This window comes from Astyanax mexicanus, chromosome 11 (genome assembly GCF_023375975.1).
Source record: "Astyanax mexicanus isolate ESR-SI-001 chromosome 11, AstMex3_surface, whole genome shotgun sequence".
Taxonomy (NCBI): Eukaryota; Metazoa; Chordata; class Actinopteri; order Characiformes; family Acestrorhamphidae; genus Astyanax; species Astyanax mexicanus.
In genome coordinates, this window is record NC_064418.1 from 27,246,653 (window position 1) to 27,274,196 (window position 27,544).

A 27,544-nucleotide genomic window follows, 5' to 3' on the forward strand; every position below is an offset into this window, starting at 1 on the left:
AAAAGTAAAGAAATATAGGTCAGTCAATCTATAAGAAAAATCTAAAGCATTTTAAAAATCATGCAAAAACATCAAAATCTTATGATGGAACTGGCTCTAATCAGGACCACCCCAGGAAAGGAAGATCAAGAGTTCCCTCTGATGCACAGGATAAGTTAATCAGTTACTAGCCTCAGAAACCGCAAGATCAAAAGTTACTCAAATGCTTTACTGAGTACTTTTAAGTTTTCTACATGATCCCTTATATGTTACTTTATAGACTGGATGACTTTAGTACAATTCATTTACAATGTAGGAGAAAAGAAAACATATTGAATGAGAAGGTGTGTCCTAACTTTTGACTGGTGCTGAATATATTACACCAAATTCCACAGGAGTTTTAACATCTACATTGTTTTTCAAAAATTTCACATCTTTTTTTTCTCTCTACCTGCATAACTTTAAGTACATTTAATGATGCTGAAGTCTAGAATATATATAGTGTTTAGTCCAACATCAGCATCCTCAGCACTTTGACTGGAAGATGATCTTCCAGTCTTCCAATTCTTACTCAAATTGTGGTGAAAGAAACAGCCTTTTTCATTTTTACAAACAATATTTATTTTAAGGTATTTTAATGTTTACATTTAGATTTAGTTACTTTGACCTGTATTAAATTACACGTGTTGGCATGAGTTTGCCAGACATTTCAGTAAATGATACAAAGATTCCTTCAGTATGTTAGCATGTTACAAATGATCATGCCCTTTGGGGTCATTTGAAACATTTTGTAGTCATGCCACTTACAGGAAATCGTGCACAAATGGTAGAAGCTCTAAACAAAGTTTATGTTTTCATTTAAAGCAGTGAAGAGTGCTTTCCTATAAACCCATGTTTGAGTTTTTTTTTATGTTAGCATGCACTCTGCAATGGACTAGCCCTCTGTTCAGGGGATATTCCTGTCTTGGGCTCTTTATTTCAAGTAGGCTCTTGACCAAGATACAACCTGAGTGGGTCAATGTTAACATGCGTTATTTTAAAGCAGCATTAGTGTATATATAGATATATTAGCATTAAAGTGTTAATGCACACGATTCATTTGGAATCAGTAAAATGTTAATGTTTTTTACGCAATTAATTAAGCCACCAAGTTTGACCCCGACTTCCCCATTAATCTGCCCTGCCCCCGCCCAACATGCTATTTTTCTTCTGGAGCGATTCACTTGTGGTGAGAACATGTTCTGGCCTCAATCTGACCCAGCTATCACATATACTTCATTCATTCTTTAATTTATCCACAATAAAAACAGGTGTCTTAAGAACAACAGGTGCTATTAATTGCAGTTAATCACAGAATATGTGACTAATCAGATTACCCTTTTTTTAATCGATTGACAGCACTAATATACATATGTATATATGTATATATGTATATCTACATGGCAACTGCTGGTTTCCCCTTACAGTTATATGTAATTCACATCATTGCTATAAACACAAATAGCATCTGCTCATAAACAGCTGTACACATGCATTTGTGGACAAGAAAGAAGTATGTGGATTTTACATAGATACCATTCTGTTTATACAGGGTTACTCATTTCTTGAAAGAGGGCTTGTGCAACTCCAAGGAATACCACTCTCCCTATTGCACTATAAGGTGCATATAAAATTATTTCATTTTCCCAAAAATCGTCGGTGTGCCTTATAATCCGGTGTACCTTATGAACGACTATCACTTGTCAGGTTGTAAGGAGCAGTAAAGCCACTTCACTGAAGTACAGAGTTATACAGGAGTATCAGTTTAGTTCTGCAGCATCGGGGCTGTAGTATCATTAGCATTAGCCGCTAACCGCTATTTACCACTATTTTCATTTTATTTATTTTTTATTATTATTTTTCTTATAGTTATTATATTGTTGTTTTTATTATTTTTAATAGGTTTGTATTTTTGCTTTTCATCTTATTTTGATTTTATTTTATTGTTAAATTCTATTTTTATTATTATTATTGCTTTTATTTTTGTTAGTTCATTTATTTAAAAGTAAGTTTTAGCTCATTTTAACCCATTTTTGTTGTATTAGTCTTAATTTCTTTTGATTTTAATTTTTTGTCAATTAAACCATACTTAATTATAATCATTAATTTTATTTTTTTTATTATTTTTTATTTTTATTTTTTTATCTATTTTTATATTTTATTTACTGCTATTTTACAATAATTAAATTTAACTTTTATTTTCTCTGTCATGTCAATCCCTGTTTTTGTAAATGCTCGGCTACATTGAAAATGTACATCCGAGTTAAAATAAAGGTTGATTGATTGATTGATTACCCGTTTATAGGGGAGTATTATCAGCCTGTAGACTAATGCTAATGCTCCAGCCTTAATGTGGAGAAATTCGGTAATTTAAGATTACTGTAAATAAAAGGAAGTGCTTTACTCACCCAAATAAAAGATGTCCATCTGTTTGACATTTTTATTACTTAGCTTAGCCTTACCTAACTTAGTTAGCAACACCCCTCACCATCACCCAGCAGCGAGACCTGTTCATTGATAGTGCGCCTTATAATTCGGTGCTCCTTATAGTGCGAAAAATACGGTATGTACTTTTAAAGATGCGCTGAATACTTGGTAACCAGGATTTATTTGGAGGAACATGGCAAAACATAAATTAATGAATGATAAAAATAGATCATTTATACCTAAGATCTTCTTGATTATGTGGTCAGATCACAATCAGCTGGAATGGTTAAATAGTTTACTGTAAAAAAAAAATGTAGTTTTGTCTTTTACAAGCAAATCAAGACAAAATTATTTAGCCTTTTGTTTTGTTTACATTTTGGCCCAAAGAACAAAAAAATTCATTTTGATGAATCCTCTTTATGTTTTATAGCAAAAGTGTCTCAAAAGGGCTTAATTTTAGGAAAAATTGCTAGGTAATTTTATTGTAACCTGCACTTATAAGAGAAATATGTAGTTATATGATAATTATGCCCTTAAATTGAGCATGATCATTTATTTTTATTTTCATATGATCTCAATTACACTTCCATTAGCTTTCTAATGTAGCAAATGGGTATATAAAATACATAAAATGTCAAAAATAAATCTAATATGAACCTGGCCTGCACTGTGCTCCTCTTCTGCAAGTAAAGTAAAGATACAAACTCTGACAAATTGTTTATGAAGCTCTGCAGGTTAACGAGTTCTGCATGTTGTTTTTCAGTTCGAGCATCTTTTATGAATTTCTCATCCCTGACTCTCGGTTTCCCTCTATGACTCACCAGCAGACAGACAGCCCAACAATGAAAAGACGACAAATCCAACAGGGGGGAAATAATGACGCGGTGAGGAGCGAGGCAGGGGAGAGGGAGGAGGTAAAAGTGCGATAAAGAAAATTCACACCAGCTTCAGCAAGTCCTCCAAATCTCCAGAGCCCGAACTCAAAGCTGTGAGGCGAGGCAGTAAATAAAAGGCAGTCCTGGCGGAGTGATCCTCCCTCCATAAAGCCTTATAGAAAGGCTGGCGTGCGTTTACGCCAGGGTTTACTGTACGTAGTAAAACACGCAGCAGCAGGCTGTAAATGTGGAGTAATGAGATGAGTGACTAATGGCTTCCTCTACGGCAGCGTTTGCAGCCGTGGGGCCGAAGCGCCCGGTGCGATGTACTCGCCGCGCTCGCCGCCGCCGCCTCTGCTTTAACACCTGCCCCGTCAGCCAGCGGCTAATGCGGCAACTCAATTACAGCTCCGGCCCTTCATTAGGACAGCCCGGCCTGTGCGGCGCTCGGGGCCAGGGGTTTTAGGGGCATTGTCCCCCCACCCTGACACCTGCTCTCCGGGGCCTTGCAGGGAGTACGCACCCCAGCGCTCCGAATTTCTGTCATCTTTCATTACTCAAATACATTATATCCCAATCCCCACCCACAGCGGGGGCCTGGCGAGCCCGATCGCTGTGACGATTTGTTTTCGCTGGCAGCTCAGAGCGGGGGCCGGGGCTGCTTCTCCAGAGAGGCCAGGAATGAAGACGTTAGATGGAGATCGGGACATTGTTTTACAAGCATCTGTCAGTGCTGTGAAGAAAAAGGAGAAAAATGACTTTGCTTTGTTGTGTTTTTGTTGTTAGTTAAGCTTGAACGAGCTTAATAAATAAGCATTTATTCACTGTGATATGAACTATTGTTAACTTAAAAACAATGAATCAAAAATGATGCTGATAGACTGAATTATTCATAGTATTTTTTTTGTTCAGCCTTTGTATACAGTATTTAGAGAAGAAGAAAAGGAGTGCTGGGTGGTATGACCTCAAATTAATATCATTATTAATTGAAGGTTTTGGCTCAATAACAGTTAATGAATTATTATACAGTATAAGCTGTTCTAGTTGCTCAGATGGATGACTTAGTGATTGAATACTTCTTTATTTTGTATCCAATCATAAACTGGATGTACCAGAGTCATGTGACTACACATGAAGTGAAATACAAAAATGGTTGGTGAGCATAATTACATTTTTGAGCCAGCCCCGAATGACATGCTTTTCTGGGCAAGCTGAGGGACACAGAGCAGTCACAGACAGTAATAAAATCAAGTGGACTGCTCAGTTCTCACAAGTGTTGACCTGCCAGCTCCATCAAAGTAACATAGTGCTGTTAGCAGCATTGTGAGCTTGTTATAATAATGTTAAAATAATGTTAATGAATGATATAAGCAAGATTACATCAATTATATCACATATTTTAAATGCTGGTTTAGTTCATTATCAATGAATTGCCTAGCCATATGACTTTTGTTAGTAGTCCATTTACAGATTGTCACTGTGATCGCTGCCATTTACTGTTAGAAGCAGGAGAAACATCATTAGGCCCTTAAATTCCCCTCAGAGTCTTGTCTCTCTCAGCTTCTCACCACTGCTATGCCTACTCCAGAAAGTGTAAATGAAGAATAGGCCAGAGTAGTCTTTCAGTAGTCAGTCTTTCAGTATTTTCACACCTGTAGTTGGTTTCTTTGGTCCGGATCAGTTGATGAATTTATTCACTTGGAGCGTTTCTCCCTTTGTTTGGTTTGGTTTCACACAGGCACAAACCTAAACGAACCAAAATGAGTGCGATTACTGTTTTCACACCTGCTCACTCGAACTGCACTAAAGGTACAAACGAACCAGAGTCTGTTTTAACCAAATCAAATAGTGCAGGTGTGAAAACGCCCTTAGTTTTGTGAAAGGGTCCATGGGAGGTGGATTCAATTCCATCCTAGCTCCGACAGGTTACTACAAGCCAAGGTTTCAAGAGGGCTTCTCACTGTTGGAGAGGGCAGCATAAGTGCTGTGTGTGTGTGTTTTTTTTGTGTGTGTGTGAGTGTGTCTATCATATGGGGGGGTGGTGCTCTGCTTGGTTAGGTATATCATTAAAGCCTGCTTAAAGAGGCCCTCGAAATCCCTCTAAGCCAGGTTAGAGCACTCTCCTAGCAAAATTGAGTGCGGTAATCAACATGCGGCGTCTGGCCCCCTTTATTACTTGTGCGAGTACTTGTGAAGCAAGTAGCTGTGGAGTGTTGATTAAGGACGGTGGGTGGTGAGGCTCTTTGAGAGAGCCTGCAAGCTCATGAAGAAAAAGAGCGCGAAAAGTGTGTGCGCTCGAGTTTTTTTAGAGTTGTGAGTATAAATATATGTGAGTGAATGTGAGTGTTAGAAAGAGAGAGAAAGAGAGAGAGAGAGAGAGAGAGAGTGAGAGTAAAAAAAAGAGAGAGACAGATATAGAAGTGATGAAGATGAAGGGGTTGGCAGGGGTCTGGCTGGTGATTTTGTGGCTCACAGGCTCGAGGATTCCACGGACAAATACAATGCAAATAGGATTTTACACCATGTTGTCAGGCGGAGCTTGGAGCTCCAATCTGGCAAGGCCTCAGTGGGAACTGGAGACTAACAATAGCAGATAGTCTTTGGCGTATAAAGAGCCATATATTCAGCCAGAACGGGCAGGCTAGTGGGTTCAGCGGAACTGCGATGAACTTCTCAGATGAGTTTCACCCCCAAAACGTGCCACGTTTCAGAGATTTACTCAAACCGTGCTAATTATTTGGAAAAGTGCGGTGCAGCAGACGGTTTGTTTCCAAGTATGTAAGCCCTTGAAATTGCTAAGTGGGAGAAAATAGGGAGATAGGAGAAAACAGAAACATAGGTCTTAATTAGCTTATCAACAACTTTTAGAATTTATACCCTAAAACCGATAGGATTCCTCCTGTTCCTAATGCGTTAAGAGAAAACCCCCAAAAGCGTGAGAGTCTCCAAATAGTTGGTGAGCATAATTAAATTTTGAGCCAGCCCCAAATGACATGCTTTTCTGGACAAGCTGAGGGACACAGAGCAGTCACAGAAAGTAATAAAATCAAGTGGACTTTTTAACTCTGGCTACTCAGTTCTTGTGAGTGCTGACCTGCCAGCTCCACCAAAGTTACATAGTGCTGTAAGCAGCTTTGTGAGCTTAAATTAGCAATGACAGAGACACTGATTTTAAAGCTGTTATAATGATGTTATAATGATGTTAATGTATATTTTAAATGCTGGTTTAGTTCATCATCAATGAATTACCTAGCCCCATGACTTTTTGTTCATAGTCAATTTACAGTTTGTCACTGTGATCGCTGCTTTTAACTGTTAAAATCAGGAGAAAGGATTCAGCGAGAACGGGCAGGCTAGTGGGTTCAGCGGAACTGCGATGAACTTCTCAGATGAGTTTCACCCCCAAAACGCGCCACGTTTCAAAGATTTACTCAAACCGTGCTAATTATTTGGAAAAGTGCGGTGCAGCAGACGGTTTGTTTCCAAGTATGTAAGCCCTCGAAATTGCAAAGTGGGAGAAAATAGGAAAATAGGAGAAAACAGAAACATAGGTCTTAATTAGCTTATCAACAGCTTTTAGAGTTTATACCCTAAAACCGATGGGATTTTTCCCGTTCCTAATGCGTTAAGAGAAAACCCCCAAAAGCGTGAGAGTCTTAGGGTTTAAAAATCCTGTCAGGAAATTAATTAAGACCTGAAACTGTCAGTCAAGCTCTCGCTGTGTGCTGCACGCCCAAGCAAATATTATGTTTGGGTTTGGTTGTCAGAGCAGTAATAACACTGTAAGATGGCTTCATTTTATGACCTCAAACCGCTGGGTTTCAACACTGCGTCAGCATCCGAAGAATTTAATGACTTAATGTCTTCATAGCCGATACTGAATATTGGAGCAGGGCGGAGAGGAGAGCGCTGTATTTTATCCACAGACTATTGCTGAGCTTAGCAGACTGTAGATCCTGCAGGTAGGAGTAGCTAGTTATGAGGAGTCTGCAGTGCAGCTGTTTGGTTGTAAGCGAGGCAGGAGAAGACACTCTGCAAAAAGGAATAAAAAAAAAGAAGAGCTGGTGCTTCAGGCCTGTGGGAAATCCTATGAGGAAAATCAGCAGCGTTAATATACCCAGAGTAGATCAGCTCAGAACTAAGATAAACAGAGCGAGCTCGACTCTGCAAACTTGCTAAAAATCACACAGGCTTAAAGGTGCAGCTGTCTAACACAAGAATTAATATTTTTCAAGAATTCAATCAGAAAAACTGCATTTATTGGTTGTGTTTGTGTAAAACATAAGAGACCACTTAAACATTATGAGTTTCTTTGATTTTACTAAATTAAAAAAAACTCTGGAATATAATCAAGAGGAAGATGGATGATCACAAGCCATCAAACCAAACTGAACTGCTTGAATATTTGCACAAGGAGTGGTATAAAGTCTTTCAAAAGCAGTGTGTAAGACTGGTGGAGGAGAACATGCCAAGTTGCAGGAAAACTGTGATTAAAAACAGGGTTATTCCACCAAATATTGATTTCTGAACTCCTAAAACATTATGAATATGAACTTGTTTTCTTTGCATTATTTGAGGTCTGAAAGCTCTGCATCTTTTTTGATATTTCAGCCATTTCTCATTTTCTGCATATAAATGCTTTGATTGTCAATATTTTTATGTGGAATAATGGTAGAAACGTTGTCTGTAGTTTATAGAATAAAACATCAAAGCTACTTTTAATATTCTCAAATTTCCATTTTGTTGCCCAAAGTGTGCTTGTTTTTAGTTCTGCACTGGATCTATTTGACTAGTCTAACTGAAGCTTATAATACACTATATACAATGACGCAAACCTTAACCTTAGTTATAAAAATCCCAGTTTTAAGATAATTTAAGCAATTTAAAATTAATTAAATTAAGCAGAAAAATATCACAGTTAAAAAAAGTTTAAAAGGTTTGGGCACCATCAGTAATAAGTTTGTATCAATTTACTCAGTTAAAAGAGAAAGTATAACACAATTAATATACTTGCAAATAAAATACTTACAATCATACACACCAGAAATACATAAAAGAAAAAAAAAATAGCAGGTGAATTGGGAGTTTAGTGTTTTGTAATGTCTATTGGAGTGATGAGGGATGCGAAGGGATGCCAAATTACAGTAAATCTTGGTTTAGTTATTCAGGTTAACTATGTATTGTGCCCAACTGCACCACATTTAAGATAAAAAGTGGCGGATTCTAATGTGTCTAATGTAATAATAAATACCATGGTAGTACTAAAGATTTGCTTTACATCAAATTAGGTAAGGTTTAGAAGTAACCTCAACATTACAACTACATAAGAATATGGTGCTAAATTATGCAATATAAATGGATGTCTAATATTAAATAATGAATAATAAATAGTTTAGTAAAAGCAGTGGTTATAAATAGAACAGAAATAGTTGTTTTGACATGCTGAATCCAAAGCTCTTCTAAAAAAGATTCTGTTCTGCTCTCCTGGGATAGTCTGGTGTGTTTGTGCTTCTAGATGCATTGTGGGCGTTGTCTGGGTGGCATGGAGATGTCAGCCCTTATTAGAGAGACCACTGCGCAGTCCTGCCCTGCATCTCTACACTGCAAACAACACAGATATAAAAAAAATAAAAACAAATCGCAGTAAAGAGAACTTTGCTAAAAGTGAAGACAGACTTAAATTAATTTAGTTAAATTGTTGCTTTTAACCTCTCGAGACCCTGCATTACGTAATATTTAATTTTTTAAAACATTGATTTTTTTTTGGCCTCATATGGAGACAAAACTTTAACAACATTTGATTAAAAACAAGATAGTGGGAATCCCAGTCAAAAGTTTCTACAGCCAGTCAAGAGAGAAACATAAAAAATTCTTGTGTTTTAAATTCTTAAATTTTATATTTGAAACTAGTTTATGGACTTACTATAGAAAGCAAAAAATGTTGGAAGAACAGGGTAAAAGGAGGGTAATAATGTATACAGAGAAACACATCCTTGAAATGCCATTTCACCATTTAAATCTTAAATGGTGATTTAAATCTCTTCATTTCTTGTTGCTGCTTTTAACCTCTTGAGACTCAGCACTTTCTAATAGAGACATTACATAATACTTTATATTTTAAAACATTGACTTTTTGGCCGCATATGGATTCTTATGTTTTAATTTTTTTTCCAGTAGCAGGAGTGCATATCAGTAACAGGAATGTTTTAGTAACAGGAATGAGTGCCAGTAACAGGAGTAAGTTCCAGTAACAGGAGTGAGTATTGTCCCCTTGTTTATTGATTTATTAACGTGAATGTTATTTAATGTAAACCAATTTTACATTAAATAATATTATTTAACACAGAAATAACACATATATAAAAAAGTAAAGAGACCTTTGCTAAAAGTGAAGACTTTGATTTAAATCTCTTAATTTCTTGTTGCTGCTTTTAACCTCTTCTTTTAACCTACTTTCTAATAGAGACATTACATAATACTTTATATTTTAAAACATTGACTTTTTGGCCGCATATGGATTCTTATGTTTTAATTTTTTTTCATTTTATGATTGAAACTAGTTTATTTACTTACTGTAGAAAGCAAAAACAATGTTGTTGGACTAACAGAGCCCTTCTGATTCAAAATGACAATTCCTGTTACTTTCAGTCCTGTTACTCAAAACATAAAAAGTAAAAGGAATGAGTTCCAGTAGCAGGAGTGCATATCAGTAACAGGAATGTTTTAGTAACAGGAATGAGTGCCAGTAACAGGAGTGAGTATTGTCCCCTTGTTTATTGATTTATTAACGTGAATATTATTTAATGTAAACCACTTTTTTCCAATTCTGTTTGGTTCATCATTTAATAAATTGCATGATAACCAATTTCAGGTTTGCATCTTTTTGAAAAGATAAAAACAGCTTTGCATTATTTAGAAAAATACAATGTGCATGCATACATAGTCATTTTAATCATAAATATCAATTATTTAAACATGCAGTCAACCATTTCTTTAAAATACAGTAAACACTTTCTTGAGAGGAAATCAAAGGAATTACAGGACTTGCTTTAAATATGCTTTTTTAAATGTTGCATGAATTTTGTAACCATCTTGACTTAAAAACCTTGTAAAAAATTTAGTAAAGCTGCCTAAGTTTGACCAGTACATGTTTTGATTAATTAAATGCATGTTATTAGATTAAAAAAAAGTACAAATACAAAGCATAGTTTTTTACTTGTTTGGTCCTACTAATCCCAAATATCTAGGAGAAAATAAAAATGTACACCAATCAAAACGATTTTAGGAGGTTAATCATGGCAATAGAAGCCATCGAATGACATAACGAACATAATGATTAGTTGCCGAAATTAACTAATCTTTGGATTGTTAAAAACGTTTGTAGGCAGTTCTATATAGAAACATTAAATATTTTAAATACATAGCATATAAAATAGATAAGTGAAACCTTTTTGCAGTATGATATAAAACACTTTTTACTGTACTGCTGAAAACTGTTACATCTTCGAATGAAATGTTTTACTTGTTGAATAGGCAGTGGATTCTTTTGAACAAGCACACCCCTGTGTGATGTGGTGGTTTATAGTGCACTGAAGGATGTGCAGAAGTGGTCTATACAAAGATTATTTGAATAATGAGAACAGTTCAATGATTCTTTTTTATTTTATGTAAAATGTAAAACAGCATTAAACTACATTATCCACACATTCGCCTCCAGGGCGTAACTGAAATAGCACAACTCAACCATGTTTGAGGGAAGGACAAAAGTGTGTGACTTTTCACAGAACTCTTGCACAAAAGTATGAGCTTTTTCCAGGCAGGAAATGAAACTGTTTTTAATGAGGTCTTTCAAACAGTCCTCTGGAGCTCTGCTGTAGAAGCAGTGTTACTATTCACACCATGCGCTCTGGGAAATTCACCTCATCTCTGCTATACCATACACCTGAGGTATACCCAGCGGCGAGCGGGCGGGGGTTCGGACTCTTGCGAGATCAATGGTTATATTTTCCCTCCCTCTTTATTATGGATTCTAAGTGAAAATATGTTACTGAGCACCTTCATGCGCTCGGATTCATGTTTAGTGAAATGTACAGCTATAAATGTAATAGTTTAACATATATTAACTATGGTTGTGCCCCACAGAGCATGTACTGTATTATTTGAGTGATGGGTCATTCTCAGCATTGCTGTGGTGGTGGACACGGACATGGCGGTGGTGAGTTAGTAGAGTGTGTTGTACTGATATGAGTGAATCAGATACAGCAGTGCTGCTGGAGTTTTTAAACATCTTCATTTGAATGATATCCAATATTGATTCATATAAACCCAAATCGATCTTTAGAATCAGCCCATTTTCTCTGTATATGCGTAAAGTTTTACTGTCTTGCGTTTTATTTCGGGAGACCATTCTTTTTTAAGCACTGCCCTCTGTCTGGGTGATCAGTTAAGCTGGAGCATAGTGCCAAGGAGTCAGCACTGCTGGGGAGTTTATGTACAAATGTAAGCAATTTTCTACCGTATTTCCACTCACAGCTGCCTGTTTTTATCAATCTAGTACATTTTACACTGTTTTAAGTTGTTTTTCAGTGTTGTTTTCACCTGTACTACTGATTTAATGTAAGACCTGACCGGCTAAGGCTACTGTTAGCTTAGCGGGTTAGCCAAAACACTGGTTAAGCTAATACCACGTTAGTCGGGTTTCCTAGCACCAAATGCAGCTAGCCCTCTAAACTAATCCCCGCTGGTGTGCTAGCAGCGTCAGGTTTAACTGTTAGACGGAAAAAAAAAATGTAGGTTAACCTGTAACTGAGAGATTTAATGTGTAAATAGTGGAATTATGATTGTGTTCTTTGTGAAGCGCTGTTACTAATTCAGATAACTAATTACTAATTTGTCCCTAGAGATAAACGCGATTACCCGGCTGGGAAAGAGACTCTTATCACTCAGACCGGCTGTTTTTTCTTTGAATTTAATAAAGTTTTCTTTTTTAACATTATTTATTTAGCTTATTGTGTTTTTATTATGACTATGCTTATTGTAGTATCACATCTGAACTTGTGGGTATGGGTGTAAACTAAAATGTCAGTATATATGTTCATACAGCGTTGGTGAAAACGATGGCTTCCGAAGCCTCATTAATGTTCTGGATGTAGAGAGAGATGTATAGAGACATGAAGCATGGTGTCGCAATTAACTAAGCTAGATGAAATGATATTAAAAAAAAGAATGTAACTGTTGTGTTAAGTTTATATACAGTAATATAAACACTAATATTTTTATAATGGAAGTTTGAGTGTTCCTTGTGTGATTATAACATTTCATATTCAAACTACAATTTTTAATTGTAACTGAATTCTCCCTAAATTAATCAATTTTGAATTTTTAATTGAATCGAGACCTTGTGAATAGGAATCGAAATGATACCCACCCCCTAGTGTCCGCTACCTAATTGCACCATTTTGTTGCTGCACAGTTTGTGTTGTTCATCCTCAAACTCAGATACTGGTAACACTTTATAATAACCTTCACTAACATATTTTTACTAATGATAAGTAGATAGTAAACAAAGCATTAGTTCACCAGAATTTGAATATCAACAAATGTGTACCAATGGCACCTGGTTATTAGGATTGATATTCATATTTAGAAATGTTAATAAGTCAGTAGCTCATCAGAATTTTAATATTCATAACTCACTAGTAATAAAAATCTTAAACCTGAAAATTGTTTGCCAATTGCAGTTCATATATGTTAGTAACTGTTAGTTACTTAAAATGTGAAAAATAATAGTTATAAACATTAGTGGTATATTAATGGTATATTAATAAAAAGATATTTTAAAGTGTTATGCAGATACTGCTGTCTGATCCACTCATACCAGCACAACACACACTACTAACACACCACCACCACCTGTAGGGTCCTGTAGGGTCCTGACCATTAAAGAACAGGGTAAAATGTGGATAATAAAGTATGCAAAGAAACAGATCAATAAAAAAGCCATTTTACCAGGTTGCCCTTATGACTAAAGCTGTATTTGCAGGACGTTTAAGGCACTGCTCTCCTGGGATAGTCTGGTGTGTTTGTGCTCCTAGATGCATTGTGGGCGTTGTCTGGGTGGCATGGAGATGTCAGCCCTTATTAGACAGACCACTGCGCAGTCCTGCCCTGCATCTCTACACTGCAAACAACACAGACATACAAATATAGAACAAATTGCAGTAAAGAGAACTCTGCTTAAAAAGTGAAAACAGACTTTAAATTAAATTGCTCTTTTTTACCTCTTGAGACCCTGCTCTTTTACATTGAGACATTACATAATACATTGATTTTGTGGCCTCATATGGAGACAACATTTTGACAACATTTGATTGAAAACAAGATAGTGGGAATCCCAGTCAAAAGTTTCTACAGCCAGTCAAGAGAGAAACATGAGTCAGGTAAAAATTCTTGTGTTTTAAATTCTTAAATTTTATATTTGAAACTAGTTTATGGACTTACTGTAGAGAGCAAAAAAAAAAAAAAATTAAGAACAGGGTAAAAGGAGGATAATAAAGTATGCAGAGAAACAGATCCCTGAAATGCCATTTCATCAGGTTTTACACACTGTAAGCCTGGATAAGTTGAATTTATTTTAAAAAATGAGGAAACTGGTTGCCTTAAAAAGTGTTAAGTAATGGCTAAAGAAAACTTAAGTTAGCATAACTTAGAACATCAAGTTATTACAACTAAAGGGGAAGTTGATTTATTTCTAAGGAAGCCCAGGGGGAATCACTACACACTGATGGTGAGTGTCTGTCAGAAACGGTTGGACACAACCAGTATGCAAATATATTGTGACAGAAGCCAATGGAAAAGAAGTTGTCGATGGCTACAGACCAAGCTTAGTTATTATAAGTCGATTCAATGTACATGTGGCCACATACGTTAAGCTAACTAAAATAGTTGAGTATTGTTTAGAAATCTCCAATTTTATGTAAAACAGACATAAATCATTTGAGTTTAAACAACGTCTAGGTTTACAGTGTGTAGGACCTAGTGTCTCATTGCTTTGTTAATCACACAGCCAGCCATCAATTTGTTACAGTTAGTGTTCACCCAAGCAGAGAATTACCGATCTCACAGTGACACAAGCGTGTTTGAGGACATGCTGGCCAAGTAGAAGTGTGTTTATCAGGACACGGTACACGGTTGACCGTGCAGAAAAAAGTCCCTGATAGTCCTCGTGGAGCTTGTGGAGCTCTGTTGCTGTAATAGGCCATTAAATTGGGGTTAAACATTTGAATGCAAGTGGTCTAAACAAACTGCTCCCTAAGCTACATTACAGCAGTTGGCAATTTACATAATCATTAGACAGCAGCACTTTCCGGAAAAAAAAAGCACAGAAAGGAATGTAATTGCCCTCTGAACTGCAAATTGTTGCTCTTTCCATACACTGCAACCTGAAGGGCCACGGCGAGCTTTGTTCCGCCGCACGGCCCGAGACCATCTACAGCAAACAAGCCATCCCTGAAAAGATTTTGGCAGATGCGGTACAACAACGCACAAAAGTGCATTTCAGCATGCAAGCCGTGACTATGAGATGCGTTGTTTTCTTTTCTGTCGTTCTCTGGGAACAAGCAGTGACCTGTAATGAGGAATAGGCTAAAACAAGCTGCTGCAGTAAGTTTGCTCAATAATGGCCCTTTACACAGAGAATGGCCCTCAATCTGTGTAAATCCTCCTGAGTGAGACAGCTGATCTGCTCACAAAACAGCGAGGAGAGGGACCCAGAAACACATCTCTGTGTGACTAAGCACAATGGTTAGTCCAGCCTGGCCCAGCCACTCTCCTGGGACAGGCCCTATTTTGAATTTAATGAAAGAGAAGAAAACACCAAGCTGCATGTAGCACAAATGGGGCCCCAGAGAATCCCAAACCAATTTGTGTTGGACAATAAAAAAAAAAAAAAAGCTCCAGGTCTTCAGTGACGGGAGGAAAGGGGATCTGGAATAGATGAGGCCGGGATAGTGATATAAAGGAGAGCGCTGGAAGTGTGAGGTATTCATTCATTAGGTGGATTAGGATGGAGGCCTCGGGGTGACAGTTCAGCAGCCCCGATGTGTGCTCAAGCACAGTCATTAAGCAGACGTCGCCGCCCCCGGTCTGCCTACACGCACAGTCGAACGGCAGGGGCTCTGTGCCGCTCGGTGCGTGAGGAAAACCTTCGCTGTTTGTGCTTTGTGGACGTAAAGAAAAGAAAACAGCAGCGCGCATTAACTGAATCCTGTCAGAGAATGTAAAGAGCAGGACCTTACACTTAAGAGGTGCTGTACTGCCAGTGTGAGCTGAACTTATGCAAACCCAGTTCCAAAAAAGTTGGGACTCTGTGTAAAAATGAAATGTGTAAAAATAATTGCAAATAAAACAGAATATAATGATTTACAAATCTCAAAGGCTGGAAAAGTAAGTAAAGAGAGCGTTTTAGAGAGGCAGAGTCTCTTAAGCGCCAAGATAAGCAAAGGTTCAGAAGTTCTTTTTCTAAAATTTGTACTCTACTTCTACTTTGTACATCCCTCCAAATAACACAATACATTATATCATCAAAAGATTCAGATAATCTGGAGAATTCTCTGTCTAAGGGACAAGGTATTGGATGCTGGTGATCTTCAGGCCCTCAGGTGGCTCTGCATTAAAATTAAAAACAGGCATCTTTTTTACTGGAAATCACTGCACTGGTTCTCCAACACTGTTCACCATGCAATCCTAAAATCAAGTCAAGTCAAGTAGTTTTATTGTCAGTACTGCATAAGTACAGGACATACAGAGGATTTATATTATGTTACTCTTATTTAACGTTATTATTTAGTTAAATGCTAAAGTTAAATCTGAATAATACAAAATAAAAGCCATATGTTACCACAATCAATAAATGTCACTGTCTTCACAGAGTCAAAACTCATTTCAAATGCACTCAGGCCAAAGGAAAATCTGATCTGTGGTCAAATTTAGTCAATACTGTATTTTATTTGTCAGACAAGCTTTGTAAATTATGGTGTATGAGATTTGCAAATCTTTTAGAATCGGTATTGTGTTTTTACTAAACTTAAACTTAAATGAGATTAAGGAAAATCATAGATTCAAATCTTGTAAGGAGAAATTTCATTCCTTTTCTAGTTTTACTAGCAAATGCTTTCGCCATTTCTGAAGTAAATCCATCCAGAAAAGAAAACTGCTCTCTTTGAAGTGTTCTGATGCAGCAGAGACTGAGTTAACAGGCTCTGAAAGCTCTCTCATTGAGGTGCATTGGTGTCGACCTGTTTAGACTGCAGATCCGCAGGCCGCTGGCCGGTTCGTAGCCTCTGAGCCGAACCGTGCAGCTGAATAGAGACATGTCCAACCACAACTATCTTAGCCTCTGACTACTGAGCCTGTTGAACTCCTCACCCCTTTAGAAGACCTCCTCTCCCTTTCATTAGGGAAATAATAGCTCCGTCTTGACCACCATTTTGTAGGTCAGCTAGCAGAGGCTTTGTGCGCATGCTAAATAACCGGGAGAACCACCTCCGATTGAGGGCTTGTGGGTGAGGGACAAAATGGCCAGGCCTTTTGAAGATGGAACGGCGGCATCCGGTATATTAAGCTGTCAGTGTGCATCTAAATCTGTGCCTCCGTTTTGCCGGGCACCTTTTGTGACACCGAGGTATTCAAGATCTGAGGAACGTACGAGCGAAATGAGATGTAAATCCTGCGGTTCTGTTCAGTACGAGCTTGGGTTCTCGGAGCCAGGGCCGACCTGCCGCAACATTACTCTGATATACAGTACAATGGTGGTAACAAAGTTGTTCGTATGAGTCTATTGTCTGACGCTGGCAGGGAGGGAAATCAATGAAGGTGCCAGGACAATGGCAGCAGTTTAAGCGGGCTGCAGAAATTTGCTAAGACACACACAAAGGAACCTATGAGCTCCCTGAGAGGGAGGGGCAGCCAAGGCAAGCCAGAGCAAACGCAAGAGCAAGTAAAAAAGAGAGAGAGAGAGAGAGAGAGAGAGAGAGAGAGAGAGTTAGTAAGGTTTGGAGGAGGTCTCTGTTAGTCCCCTTGCTCTATTATACCCTTGAAACAATCCTTACTTAGAGCTTGGATTTGCATCTGTAATAGAGTTCAGGCTCCTGTTTGTGAAAGGCTTTGGTAAGGCCTGACCCTGTGGCTCAGCCCCGCATCCACGCTCTGCATCCTGCCCCGGCCCCATCCCACCACAGCACACAGCCCACAGCGCTATCATGGGAAAATTCACCAACTTAAAAAGGAGCTTTAGGGAGCAAGGGGCTGGAAATGAAAGGCTCAAGGTGGTCGCGGTGGTATTTAGTAAGGGGAAATTACTTAAGCATACAAAAGAGCCCACTGCTGTTAATTGCTGCTAACAAGGCTCTCCAAAAAACTTGCTGTGACACACAAGCTGTAGAGAAAAGAAGAAGAATAATCTCAGCTTCTAAGAGTCTCAGCTTCTATTTAGACCCCTGTAAAAGTCTCGGTCTCTGTCTGAACCCACACTTTCACTCTCTGTGCCACTCTCTGTGTAAGTGCAAGTGGAGAGCAGTGCCCCTGCCCCTGCACCAGGTTCCTCTGTGAATAAACCCCCCAGCAGCACTGGGTGGTATTATGGGTGAAATTCTATCCAATTAGCAAGTTGAGCAATTCTGTTATGATTCCTCTTCGAAGGAAATATGAGCTAAGAATAAGTTATGCATTTCCCATATCGTGGCTTCCAAAAGTGTGGAAATGGGTTACACATGTACAGGCCAAGCGCTCCTGCCCTGCTCGATTGCTCTCACAATTAACTCTCATTTCTCTTCTCGTGAGAGAGCATGCTCGAGCTTGTGTTTGAATCCCGTCTGAAGTTAAACAAACATGGCTTATTCACAGCTTAATATTAGCTACCCTGTCTGGAAACCAGACAAAAGACGGGTCATTTGCATTCCTGAATAAATGGAAGGAAAGGAATCAAGTCCTACTTAATTGGATTTATTATTAAAATACTGTGCAATTTTGCCCTTAGAAATTAAATAAAGCAATGATATAAGATTTTTCATAGTTTCTACAATGTATCATATTTATAAGACTTTAGACTACTGTGCACACAATACACTTTTTATTTGAACTTTCTATTTCTTGTCATGCATTTATTCATCAAATGATGGAAAACTGCATGACAGGGCGGAAAATTTACATTTTACCTAGAGTTGCAACGATTTTAATGAACTTGTTCTGTTTCAAAGATCCAGTTTGATAAAAATATTTAAATTAATGTGATAATTTTCCACAACAGGTGTACAGCTTGTTCCTGACTTTTAGCCTGATTTTAAAACGATTTTCAGTTGTGTTATAGCTGGCTCTAGTCTGCAGAGTACGATGCAGGTAAAGATGACAGTAGGATTAAAAGTCGTGTAGTGTATGATAAGCTGAGACTCCATCTTTATTTGCAGCAAATCAAACATTGATTTTTTTGTCCTGATTTTGGGAAGAATCTGTTGTGTAGACTCTTCCCCAACTGGGTCTTAACCAGCCCTGTCTGAACCTATACAAGCACAACAAAAGTGACACTATAAATTGGACAACCACACTGTAAAATTAAAAATTATTCTTCTTGGTTTTAGTAAGAATTGCGTAATTAATATAATGCGTTAATAATATAATTTCGACCAACTTAAAATATATGAGAGTATATTATTTTTTTTATTATATTAAGTGTTTTGCATAATAATTCTACTTTAAATGTGATGGTCAGGTGAATAAAATTTGTCGATTTGTTTTCAGTCTTCTCTTTGATTTAATTTAATAAAATATTTGTCAGAAAAGTGGGGACACATCCAGAATTGATAAAAAAAAAAAAAATCATCAAACATTTTTGTGTACGGTAATTTGTCCAGTCTGTTTATAATCAGCTCCAACTTTAAAAGTTGTGCAGTGAATAATTTAAGCTTTACCTGATCTGAAAAAAGATTTATTTAATAAAAGTGATATTTAACCACTAAAACGAATTATTTAACAGAACCAGGCAGCACCACATACAAAGACAAAAGACAAAGAGTCCACCCCCACATCAAAGAAAATATACTGTGTAAAAAGTACAAAAAGTACTTTAATGTGAATAATAACATTCATTTAAACTTGTAATAATGTGTTTATTTAGTGTAAGTCTTGAATTTTTTTTAATAACTTTATTATATTGCAAATTTTATATTAATATTGACCCAACGGCTATGGACTCTTATTAGTTTTACTGTTGTTTAGTTTTTTGATCAGAGCTGTGATTTGAGGGTGTATTGGTAAAAAGCGTATACATATTCAGAATGAGTTACACAGACGCTGCAGTAATTAACGGAGCGCCACAGGAGCAAACGTCTGCAACAAACAAGCGCATTGAAGTCTGGACATTTTCCAGGGAATCTTTCAATTACAGTGAGTGAATTGAACGGTGCTGCGTGTGCAAGATAAATAACAGAGTGCAGAGGCAGTAGATGAGACAAATTAAACCAATCTATAGATTTAATTAAAGTAACACATCTGGGAATGTAGACCATGTAGACAGTGATTGTTAGTAATAGACAAGTGCCTCACAAATCGAAATGTCTAACACAATAACTTCTAAAAGCCTGTTCATAAAGCATCCCCACAGACAAGCGAGACACTCCCCGAGTCTGATGGAAATGCATTACGGCTCAGGGATAGAGCCCTCTTCCTTAGGGCCGCTGTCTTTTGGCTTGAAGAAGCTGCTTCTGTCTCATGACTGTGGCATTTATGAAAATAGATGCATATTTTATTAATATCCTCTGGTGACTGCATTCAAGCACAGTCTCTCATAAAAAAATAAGCCATTTTTTAAGCTTTCTGTCTAATATATCAGAGTTATTTTTAACCCTTAAACATTTAAAATTATAAAGTTTTTCTTTACTATTAAAATGTCATTTTGTAAAACAAGCTGGAATGCTATAGCAATTACTTTTATTTAGTTCAGATTACAATAAAACACTGAATTGATTGAAAGATTAGTACAGAAATGTTTCTGTTGTTTTAATTAATTACAAATGATAAACACACACCATGTCATTTTTATTGCTGGCTGATTTCTAAGGATTAAGGATATCATCTGTTTGATTATCAAAGTTATCCTGATGTTGTCCTATTTTTTTTTTTTTAACTGACACTGCATGAAATTAAATTGGGATTTGGGGGATTTAGTGCCCTCTTTGGTGAAAATGGGTAATTGCACCGAGCATGCGGAAGAATCATTTCAAACTGGGTGGGTGGGATGCGGTCTCCTGTCAGAGCGGATGAATTATGTTATGTTCAGTCAGAGAGAGAGCACGTTCAGTTCGAAACTGCTAAGGGAAATGTCTTCAAAGGGTGTAAGATAGTTATTATACACGGCTGTCAGTGTAAATATTGTATAGTAGTTTAAAATATTTTTAATTCAGATATATATTGTGATTTTTTTGTTTAGGGAAAAAGCGTTTGTAGTGCAGGCTAATAAATTGCAGTGTGACATAGTATTCTATATATATTCTATATATTGTGTACATTTAGATAAAATACTGTCACAGTGTAGAGCGCTAAATAAAAAAAAAATATGGAGAAATGCAGTTTGAAGGCATTCTTTGAAGAGCAATCATGTAAGAATAATAAACATTCGTCTAGATGGTCAGTTAGACTGTAGCTGTTTCTGTTGCTACACTATGTTAGTGGCAACAAATTCCACAGCATTGTAGGAGCCACATAACTGAAATAGCTCTTAGTGGTCCAGCAAGACGAAAGCATCACTTTTAAACCCTTTCAAGTCAAGGAGCTCTTTCTATCGTTTTTAATCCGATATTAATCCTGGTTTTAGTGCAGACATTATCGCATTGCTCTTTGGTTTCAGAGCTTGCTTCACTTCTTCTTTTTTCGGTCTTATTATGGGTGAATGAGCTACTAATGTCTGAGTTTCCCCTTCTCAAGTCTCCATTGCTCAACCAGTTGCTCACGTTCAGTAAAACTGAGCTGGATCCTCTTTTAGAGGCTGTATGTGTGACGTAAGTACGTGAAGACGCGTGACGTGGCCAAAAGAACTCCTGTGAAAAGCGACCCGACACCCCAGTTTTTAGAATGATTATATTAGGCTTAGCAGGGATGGTTGTTTCAGCACTTTGGTGCCATTTAACACAATAGTCTGCCCCTTCTCCATTCAGAAATGCTTCTGCTTTCAGTTTAGACACAAAATAATAATAAAAAAAATAAATAAATATAGAATTATTACCACTATATTATTATTTGTTAGGTCCAACCATTGACATGTTGACATGATTTCCACATGACACTGGAACTATTTCTTTAGGATTCTTCTCCCAGCAGAGATAATTTTGGCCATGAAGGAATGAACATGGTCAGCAAAAACATCCCAATAAGCTGTGACATTCAAGCAATGACTGACTGGCATTAACAATCAAAATTATGTCATGAAAACATTCCCCTCATCATTACACCATCACCACCAGCCTCATGAAATCACCTGGAATTATGCTGTTGGCACCAACATCTGACTCCACCATCTGTCTGCCTAAACAGAAATCGGGATTAATCAGAACAGGCTAGATTTTTCCAGTTGTCAGCTGTCCAGTTTAGTTGTGCCTGTGCCAACTGCAGTCTCAGTTTTCTGTTCTTGGCTGAAAGAAGAGGAATCTAACACGGTTTTCTGCAGAGAATTCTCATGCAGGATTGTACTGTGGAGCTAAAAGAGGAACACATGAAAAGGCTGCTAATCCGGCACATGGGACATGATTTCTTTAAAGTTCCCACTGTTGCTGCTTTAATTTTGATCATGGTTAAATGTGGTCTGCACCGTTGTTAGCTCTGCTGTGTTTGGTTTTCTCACTTTACTGGGCTTGGTAATCCACTTTTGAGAGGGGTATCTGGTTAGCAGTCTTTGCTCTGCTTTCCCCATAAAGCACTGCTAGTTTTACATGTTCTACAAATCCTTGAGCTTCACCAAAACCAGACTGACCAACTGGTTTCTGTTGTTATGTGCGAGCTCCATCTAGTTCCATCTAGCATTTGAACAAGGAACCTTATATATGTTCATATATGCAAATATGATCTGATCAGCTCTCAGTTTCAGCAAAGATATTTTGACTGAAATCATGTAATACCGATTCATAGCTGAATGATTTTTCCATCTCAAGTCTTCTGCTTCTCCATTCTGCATTCTGGGATGCCTTTCTGCTCAACAAAGATGTGTAGAGTGGTTGGTGTGGCTTTTTGTGAAAAATTCAGACCAATTAGTCTGGCACCTACAGCCATCCCACACTCAAATCAAATTAACTTCTTGGATTACATTTTATCCTGAATATAACCTGAACCTGTCTCTGTTCCCTCTGTCTGTATGGTTTTATTTCATATAGAGCTCTGGAAAAAATAAGAGACCACCTAAAAATGATGAGTTTCTTTGATTTTACCAAATTGAAAACCTCTGGAATATAATCAAGAGGAAAATGGATGATCACAAGCCATCAAACCAAGCTGAACTGCTTGAATTTTTGCACCAGGAGTGACATAAAGTTATCCAAAAGCATTGTGTAAGACTGGTGGAGGAGAACATGCCAAGATGCATGAAAACTTTAATGAAAAAACAGGTTTATTTCACCAAATATTGATTTCTGAACTCTTAAAACTTAGAACTTGTTTTCTTTGCATTATTTGAGTATATTATGTTTGGAATTTGGGGTAAATGCTGTATGTTCTCCTCCACCAGACTTACACACTGCTTTTGGATAACTTTATGCAACACTCACACTGGTGCAAAAATCTAAGCAGTTCAGCTTGGTTTGATGGCTTGTGATCATCCATCTTCCTCTTGATTATATTCAAGAGGTTTTCAATTTGGTAAAATCAAAGAAATTCGTCATTTTTAGGTGGTCTCTTATTTTTTTCTAGAGCTGTATGTATAGAGGAATGTATTTTTCGCTAAAACAAATAGGACAGTTGTCTGTGTAGGGATGTAAAAATAGTTGATTTCATTCACAATATTCTCTTAATTATTGATTTAGCATTGTGACAATATTTTAGAATTCAAACTGGATTCAACAATAATGATTGTATTTAGTTAAGTTTAGTTCATCTTCTAATTAGACTAAAGCTGCAGCGTAGGAGAAATATGGCACATGATCTGATTTAGCTGGAGTGGCTGTTGATGGTTATGCTAGCTATTTGCAGAATTTGGAGTTTAATCAGTGCAGTTCGATTAGATTTATATTTTGAAATTAGTATTTAACTTGAATATTATAGTGAATACTTGTCTATAGATAAGTTTGAAACAAGGAGACTTTGTGTGGTCTGTTCATTCTTTCTCTAGAACTAAATATCTGTGTCGGTTTCACACTACAACACTACACTACACTACACTAAAGTGTTGATAACTTGACACTACACATGGACCTGTTCCACTGAATTGATCCACTTCACTTGCAGTTGCGTTTCTACTTACGGGCCGCAGTAATGGCTGCAGCAGGCGCACAATGACTGTGTTTGTGTGGTGAACGGTGGGAGCGCTTAGACACCTGTATAGTGTGTGTGGCTCGGAGCCCCGGCGGGTCAGCCCAACACGCCTACAGTAGAGTGTGTAAATGATTCCCCAGTCCCTCTGCTGTGTCTGAGTGCGCACAGGGGGCCGGAGGTGAGGAGGGCTTCTTAACGTTAAATGTCTGAGGGCAGACGAGGCCCTCCAACTATTATTATAAGGACGGAGTTTGACTGCAGTTTCTCAGGGACCTGATGTCCTCCGAATGAAAGAGCAATCTGTGTCGTCTGTACGCTGCCGGACATGTGTTTCCTATTCGCCCAGTCTGTTTAGCTAGCCGGGGTCCAGATTAACATAAAGAGACTAGGTAGGACTGTTCTCACATTTAGCCTTAGGCCTGTGATTGATTGGGGTGGGGGTGGGGGGGGGGGGGTGTGCAGGGGGGTGAAGGGATTGAGGGAAAGGGCTACTTCTGGATGACTTAATTTAGTGTTATGTATTTAAATCGTAAGTATTATTTGCTTTCGTAAGTGTGAATAAGAATGAGGTGATTCAAGAAGCTCATGAGAGATTTTCAACTGCTATTCACACCCTCTCTCTAGAAGGTCTAGAATGGGGAAGTAGACTTCTACAGAAGCTCCGCCCTCCTCTAGGCCCACACACACACACACATAATGAGACCAGAGGTGGAAAGTAACTAATTACATTTACTCACATTTACTTACTGTAATTGAGTAGATTTTATCAGTAATTTGTCATTTTTAAAGTAGTTTTTAAATTAGGTCATTTTATTTTTACTCAAGTTCATTTTGACGCATTTTTACTTCGCTCCTTTGGAAAACTCCCTGTTACTGAGTAAAAAATAAACTGCTGTGGGAAAAAAAAATTGAGTTTTGTTCTCCATGGTAGCGCAGCTGAACTCATCCACGCATGCGCCGACCAACAGTTTTTTTGTATGTTTTCATGTTTTTCATAATAATTCCTTAGATTTTTATTAGGAACATTCAACAATCTGCTTGACTGTTAAAAAAAGCATGTAAATAGCAGTTAAAGCATAGCAATGACAAGTTAAAAAATAATAATGAACTGTAAAACTATAAAAATACAGTTTATAGTCACCTCTATGAACAAACATTTTAACAGTAAAGTAAAAACATGGATCATTGAAACCTATGCCACTTGTTTAAAAAAATATATTTTATGGGGTTGTCTTAATATAACAATACTGCCTGAAGAGTCCGAATTATTTAATTTAATAATTATTTAATTTATGATTTGTACTTTTTTTTTACATCAAATAAATAAAAGTAACTATGTAACGTTTACTCAAAGTAAATTTTAAATTGAGTACTTTTTTTTTACTTTTACTCGAGTAGATTTTTAGATGGGTACTTTTACTTTAACTTGAGTAGAATTTTAGCAAAGTAAAGGTACTTTTACTTAATTACAATTTTTCAGTACTTTTTCCACCTCTGACTGAGACACACACTGAAGCACCAAACCACAGCATGCTGACCCTAATGGCCAAGTTCCTCATACAGGCAGCACTGGGCTTCTGCCACAGGAAGTAATTTAAATGGTTCTGGGCTCACGTGCAGTAGATGTGCAGCTTTCTATCCCTACAGAGAACCCACTCAGACAAATGCTCGCTTCTCCTCCTGCTCTCTCCGGGCCAGACTTAAGTCTTTACCACATGCTCCCAGCACTTCCTTATGAAGTGGAGTCAGCTTTGCTTTGGCCGGTGCTCAAGTTCTGAATTGATAGTTGTTGCAGGAGTTTATTAGTGATTATGATTTACAGCATTGTGTAGTACGCTGTTATTGGAGCACTTAAAACAACACGTCTCGCCCAGCACGACAATTTACAGCGAACGTACAGCAGACAGTGGAATCGGTGGAATCGGGCAGGCGTGCCCTTTTTGAAGCATTTAACAGATTCACAGAGGCGTATCGCTTTCTCCTCTCCTTTCCACCATGAGCTTAATGAGTGTGAGCTTTTTTTCACTTACGCTTGCAGTCAACCCTTTAAAGGTTAAGCATATGGCAGATTGAGCACTGTAGTGTAAGAAAAGTGAGTTGAGAAACTAGCTCTGTTCTTCCCATCCACAACAGAGAAAGCAGCGAAAGCAGCTCTCTGCCAGTCAGTGCCCCCTCCTGGACGTCCCCCCGCCAGCGGGGCTCCGTGCCGCCGCTTGCCGAGCCGTGCCAAGCCGAACAGAGCCCCAGCTGCTTTAGTGTAAACACCACTAACTCAGACTGAAAGCAGCAAATGAAGGCATCCTGCCCCTCTCTCAAAAGAGCCCTTTATTCTTTTGTTATAATCATACCTTCCCCGTCACGCTGCGTTCGTGTTTTTTAGCGCCGACACCAAATAAACTTGAAACGCAGTCACTCATGTGGAGGCACAGCGGAACTTTGGCAGCCGTGTGGTCAGCCAGGGCAACGGACCAAGCTTTGTCTTTCAACAAGCCAATAAAACCAGTCAGCACAAACTTTGGGAACTTTCACCCTTCCTCACACAAAGGGAACGGCCACCATCATGTATATCTCTCTCTCTCTCTGTATATAAATACACGCCTATAGCTGATCCACTACATCTGTGGTCCAGTGGAATAAACCGGTAACAGGAGTCAGGTCATTTATTTGTTAAGTGGCAGGTGTTTAAATGGCAAATTCACCACCTGACCACAAAACTAGATTGCATTGCATTCTGAATTTTCTCTGGTAAGAAACAAAAAAAATAAAAATCTTGGCTTGAATTTTTTTTTGAAAAGCCCACCAGTGTGTTTTATACTGTCAGTTTTATGCTGAAAATTATACAGCTCTGCAAAAATAAAAATAATAAGAGATCACTTAAAAATTGTGTTTCTTTGATTTTACCAAATTGAAAACCTCTGGAGTAAGAGATCAAGAGAAGATGGATGATCACTAGCCATCAAAACAAGCAGTTTCCAAAAGCTATCCAAAAGCAGTGTGTAAGACTGGTGGAGGAGAACAAGCCAGGATGCATGAAAACTGTGATTTAAAACCAGGGTTATTCCACCAAACATCATAAAACTTCATGAACATGAACTGTTTTCTTTGCATTGTTTGCATCTTTTTTTGCTATTTCAGCCGTTTCTCATTTTCTGCAAATAAACGCTCTAAATTACAATATTTTTGTTTGGAATTTGTGAGAAATGTTGTCTGTAGTTTATAGAATAAAACAACCATGTTCATTTTACTCAAACAGAAAACCCATAAATAGTAAAATCAGAGAAACTGATTCAGAAACTGAAGTGGTCTCTTAATTTTTTCCAGAGCTATATACTGTCATATTCAAAAATTTGGTCATCTTTAATCAAGTGTCAAATCTTTTTTAAGACCAAAAAGGTAAATGCATCTTGGATAGAAAAGAAATATATATTTTATTGCCCAGTTACTATTTTCTTTTTTGCTGTTTTTTGCTTGTTTGTTTGTTTTTGTTTTTACCTATTGATGTGAATAAATATATAAAATCTACATTTTAGGAAATACAATTGTTATTTCACATTTCATGTTATTTGTTTTGGTATTATATTAAAATTCTCAAATGGATAAAATAATAATAATGTATATATTTTTATAATAATAATAGTTGTATAAGATTTTAAAAAGGGTACCCACACTTGCATATAGACGTAATGCTGAAATGAAACACCGCTTTATTGTTTTATATA